Source organism: Clinocottus analis, unplaced genomic scaffold (assembly GCF_023055335.1).
Source record: "Clinocottus analis isolate CAN_PGR_092001 unplaced genomic scaffold, fCliAna1.0.p SCAF_24, whole genome shotgun sequence".
Lineage (NCBI taxonomy): Eukaryota > Metazoa > Chordata > Actinopteri > Perciformes > Cottidae > Clinocottus > Clinocottus analis.
In genome coordinates, this window is record NW_027175976.1 from 9,606,684 (window position 1) to 9,612,683 (window position 6,000).

A 6,000-nucleotide genomic window follows, 5' to 3' on the forward strand; every position below is an offset into this window, starting at 1 on the left:
GTAAAAACACCAGATCAACCGGGCCTCACCGTAAGACAGCAGACTGCAGTCAAAGGGAAGAGCTTCTGTGGAGACGGCTAAGCTTCACTAGCAGTTTGCTAAGCTAGCTGCAGGTCGCAAACGTGCTAATGTTACAGGTACCAAGATTGGTACCTGACGTTGTAGATTTTGTGATCCTGGAACACGACACACAGACGGCGACACAACTTTATGTCTGGTCACTGCCGTAACTGTTCAGACTGAGGAAACGTCACTCGCGACGTTGTGGTCGTAAACTGCTTTACTGACGTAAAGTCCGCTCACCCCTTAGCAGGATAACACAGGATAATACATCACCCTGCCTCCTGCTGGCGACAGGGTGAACTGCACTTGAATACCGGGTTGACATTTCAGTTCTGTAAAACAAAGAATTATACTTCTTATATATACAAGGTTCTCTGTAACCTTTTTAAATACACATGTGTAAACACACTGCTGGGCGTCACACTAACGCTGTATTTTACTTCCCAAGGTTGCTTTTTAAATCAACGTGGACCGATCCAGCATGGACAGCTAAAGAGTAAGGAACAAGAAGAACCCAGAAAACTCCGGAGTGTTCAGCTAGTAAGCTAGCGGATCAAGCTAAGTCAACCCGCGAACGCCAGACTGCGTCAAAGACGGCACAAAACAAGCTGTTTGACCCAATTTGTGTATCGGCTTTAGAAACTGTGGAATGATTAACATTTTTAATCAGATTAATCACAGGTTTCTGTGGAATAATCATGATTAATCACACATTACCGATGTTCTCGGTATATTTTTGTAAAAACATAAAAATGTATGATAAAAGACGGATATATACATTGTCATTTATACATTGGGTTGCTGTTGTAAACAATGCAGCTACAGGCTGTGAAGTGAACCCCGTTATCGTTTCATCCCGCTCCACAGTCATCTAAACAATCTTAAACTCATAAAAAAATAACGAGTTGTGCTAAACTATCAAAAAAAAAGTTTGTTGCTGAAATTCCAGTCAATTATTGATGCAGCGATGTTTCATGCCGAACTAGTTTCTTCAGAGCCTAACAGGATATTTGTCGTGAGTTGAGGTGACAAGGTGCTCAGTGTTGCCAGATTGGTGATGGAGAAGTATCGTACAAAGGCTCAACATGGTTGTGTTTGGAGGATAATTATCCTGCATCTGGCAACCCTGAGATCAGTCCACCAATGACAGTTCTCTTTACAGTCAGAGCTCGCGCAAGAATGTGAACGTAAGATACCGTTTCAAAACTTGTAAGGGCGTAATAACTAGTTCGTTAAAGACCCAGAGAAACATAAATATCCAACGAGGCAAAATCCTGGACGTTTTTGGAATCCCTGCTAGACGCATTTTTAGGTCTGGAAAAGAGGACATGTCCAGGAAAAAGAGGATGTCTGGTCACCAGGTAATTCTCATTACTCACAAAGGTCCAGTGATCTTGTCAGCGCCACATGATCCGTAGCAGCCAAGTCATTTTCTGTTTTGTTCTTTCCAGCTTTATACAGTTGGTGGATTTTTGTCATGATTGTGCGTCTTTGCGGTGCTTTGATGCTTGGGTTCCCCGTTGCCACTCGCAAAACTTTGGTGAACCCCTCATCCTCAACAATATTAATTTCGCAACTGTGCTACTCAGCTTGTCTCAGGCAGACTTAGTGAGGGGTCTTTGTTGTTCAGTGAGGCTGGTTTGACGCATTGCTCTTGAACGCCCCTCGCCAACCAACATGATGCTCGTTGAGATGTTGAGGCTGGTTGTGCTGGTGAAACAACAACGTCTTCCCGAGTGAACATCTGACATCTACGTCTGACTGAATTACAGCGGTAATAGGTCAATAAGTATATTAAAAGCTCATTCTGCGCATGCGTTAAATTCGTTAAAAAAAATTATTGCATTAATCCTGTAATTTAATCATAATGCGTTAACACGTTATTTTTTACAGCTCTAGTATATATATATATATATATATATATATATATATATATATATATATATATATATATATATATATATGTATATACATATATATATATATATATATATATATATATATATACATATATATATATATGTATATATATGTGTGTGTATACATATATATATATATATATATATATATATATATATATATATACATATATATATATGTATATATATATATGTGTATATATATATATATATATATATATATATATATATATATATATATATATATATATATATATATATATATGTATATATATATATGTATATATATATATGTATGTATGTATGTATGTATGTATACAGAAGCTATAGAACAATACGAGCTTTCACATCAGTCGGTGAGGCAACGGAAGCGAGTGTGAACGCCTGCATAAATCACCTTCAAAGTAAAAGCAGTGCCGTAGTGATGCATTCATGGCGTTTATCTTATTTATTTATTTTTCATGTTTGACCTCACGCGGGCTGGTGAAGCTCAGGTCTGAACTACACCGTCTAGAGAGATTTAATAATAATAATAATAATAATAATAATAATCATTATATTTATAGAGCACATTTCACAGACAAAGGTCACAAAGTGCTGTACTGTCAAAAAATAAAAAACATGGTAAAACACATTAATTAATGGAGCAGCCCAAACAAATTAAAAACAAGTAAAAACAAATTTAAAAAAAAAACATTAAAACAACTAAAAACAGGTAAAAGTAGATTAAAAACAGGTTGTAGGTACTTAAACAAACGCCAGATTAAACAGAAACGTTTTTAGTTGGTTTTTAAAAGACATCACCGAGTCAGCAAACTGAATTTGTGCAGGTAACACGTTCCACAGCTTCGGAGCTGCTGCCTCAAGAGCTCGGTCACCACAGATCTTGAAGCGAGTGTGTGGGACGGACAAAAGATTCAGCTGGTTAAAAGCGATAAGCCCCTCCCAATGCAAAAAACCCCCCATGCAGTTAACGTATGATCAAATTAACGCCGTTAAAGAATTGCCAGATTCATTTTGCGTTAACATGTTTATCTGCCCAGCCCTAATTAAAACATGTAACACAACATAGCACACAGAAAACACCTTGCTGAATGTTGTGTCAAGACATTGCAGCACTCGGTTTGCTTGCTTTCGCATTCACAAATATCCGATCCTATCTTCTCCATATGCTTCCAGAAGTCATCCGGATGTGTCGAGCACTGGGAGGAAAAAGACAAAATGCTCCCTGACACCAACTTGGCATGTATTGAAGTGCAGCATCAAAGACAGCTGCTCTGTTTGTGCAGCGTCAGCGGTGCAGTCCATTATCACACAGTAGTAATTTGTTTGTTTTACTCTCTCTATTAGCTTCCAGTGTCTTGTCTCCAATTAGTGTGACTGTCTCATTTTGTTTGCTTTTCCTCATGTAGTGGTCACTAATCTCTTGTTTCCCTGTTCTGCGGCGTGTTTGCTCATCACTGGGTCAAACTCGGCAAGCAGCAACATCGAACCAAGGAAACGGATACAAGGTTTTGTTCTGCAACGGGACAGACTCTCCAATGAACCTCTTCATTAAATCAGTCCACTTTTTTCTTTTCAGCATTGGCAGTTTTTGGTAAGTGCTGTCAAGAGGTTAGTGTGTGTGAAACCTCTGAGACTTTGACTTCACCAGATAGCACACAGCAGAAACACACAGTTGGGTGATTTTGAGCACACTAACCTCCAAATAGTTCCTCCATTTTTCATCTTCATAAAATATCTGTCCATAACATGATGGCGTGATTTATGGCTCCATGACAAAATAGTGTCCTTTAACTGGGACTTCTAACAATATTGATTCATTGGTCTGGCAGTATGGGTTGAGCCGACGTGTCTGTGAATGCTGGTGGCGGCATCTCCCTCCACGCTCTCAGTTGTAGGAATGTCATCTTGTGGGGCTTGTTCAACAACTCCCAAAATGTGTTTGGGTTCTCATTGCTCTGCAGCAGCATCCCTCGTATCGCTAGCCCCAGGTGAATGGCGAGCGTGCTGTGTCGGTGGCGCAGGTGCTGTCTTCGGCAGGCCTTTAAAGATGCCGCCCCAAAGAAAGAAACCGCTTTTGGGAACTGCAACTATTTGGACTTTGGGTTTTCTTGTCAACTATTTTCCAGCTCTGTTGGTTTTATTTTCCTGTCACAAGTGAGGGCCTTGCCAGCTACCTGCAGCTGCAGTGTTTCTGGCAGATACTGATGCTGAGATGTGAGCCGAGCACCTGATACACGGCTGAGGTTGTGATTCTGCTCCATGCCCTTCACTTTGGTCATGTGTCCCTTCGCAACAAACGCTTCCTTCTTCACTGTGATCTGTTGTTCGTTTCTCACAACTGTATCCTGTGTGTAGGCTTTACAGAGTTCATGCATGAATACTGAGCTTCTTTAAGTGACAGAGAAATAGAAAGGCCATTATTTACCCGAACAAAATATCAACAACAAGAAATCTTTCATCTTAGATGCCACATACATGTCGACACACCGACCAATCAGAGCAGACATGGCTTTTTTATGGGAGTGAGTCTTACAGAGACACGCACTAATAGTTTTATGGCCACAGCAATTTGGCTTTAAACGTGACATAGCTCAGCGACTACATCCGTTTTGAAATGTCTTGTCTTGACTTGTGTAGCACTCATCATGACGTGTTCATTCACTTACGCACACACTGCGGTGGGCCTCCTGCCTATCATGTCCATTAAATCATTCATATCCATTCATACATGGTGGGAACAGCCTACGGGAACCAGCGGTTAAGCCCAAGGACACGTACACATGGACGAGTGTAGCTGGGTATCGAACCGCCGATCCTTTGATTGACCCGCCCTTCCAGAGAGCCGTTAACAGTTGAGCATCCTCTTCTTCTACAAAAACTATACAGCATGGCCTTTGATAGTAATGCTTGTGAAATATGTGTGAAAACGGGGGAAACTACAAAATGTGTATCGCTATTCACCATTTATATTAATGATACCATTTATGTCATCATTTTAAATGCCTTCCTGTGGTGTATTTATCTGTTTGAGTATTTTATCTATACACTAACTGTCTAATATATTGATTGCACGTATGAATCTAACACTGGCACTTAATAGCAAACACAATAAATCTGTCTCCTCTGAGCCGGAGATATTTTCTTGTATCAATCCACCATGAATGTGTCTTTGAGAGAGAAAGAATGCAACTATCTTGGCATCTGACTTTTTAACTTTCATTAAAACGTCACGTAGTGGATGTTGTCACTAACTGCAGGACTTTGTTGCTTCCAGATGACGAGATCAGTCTTTTTATTATGCAGATATGTACTTTGTTATTCATTTATTGAAGAATACAAATTGTTCCATATGCAATTATTTGCACAATTCAAACAATAAAAATCACAACAGAGATAAATGAATATCACAGTGCAGAAAGAGACAAAATGCTAACTGGGCTTATTTGATGGTTTCATGTACATAATATATTACAATTTACAAAATGAAAAATGCATAAGATAGACAACAAAAGAAAAAAATAATAATTATGAATTCATATCGAGTCTGTATAGGCATGTGTGTGCATGTGTGTGTGTGTGTGTGTGTGTGTGTGTGTGTGTGTGTGTGTGTGTGTGTGTGTGTGTGTGTGCATGTGAAAGTAGGCATGGCTGTGCGTTTGTTCAGGTATTGCATCAAACCCTGTGGCATAAGCCTTGGTAATGCTTCAAGTCCCCATGAAGGAAAACCGCTAAACATGTTGATATAACAGTTAAAACAAGAAAGACATGAACACTAATCCATAACAAACTCTTACAAAACAGAAATTAGACTTTATTTTAGGCGACCTTTAATACATTTTATAGAAGGACATTTCTTTGTTAGGTGGGAAAATCCTTCTATAGTTTGGTTCCCCGAAATCTAACAGAAAATTGACCTCTGCTCGTCAGTAATTTAGGAGGATGAAGATGTGAAGATTGACAAATTGAGTAATAGTTAATCTGTGAATTGACTTTGAAGAAGAACTTAAAATGA

The 6,000-nt window shown here is 39.2% G+C and overlaps 1 pseudogene; it reads right to left on the minus strand.

Moving 5' to 3' along the window:
• LOC137794322 (uncharacterized) overlaps positions 1-4,267 on the minus strand; it is a 41,594-nt pseudogene extending 37,327 nt beyond the window's left edge.
• Between the last annotated feature and the right edge of the window lie 1,733 nt (positions 4,268-6,000).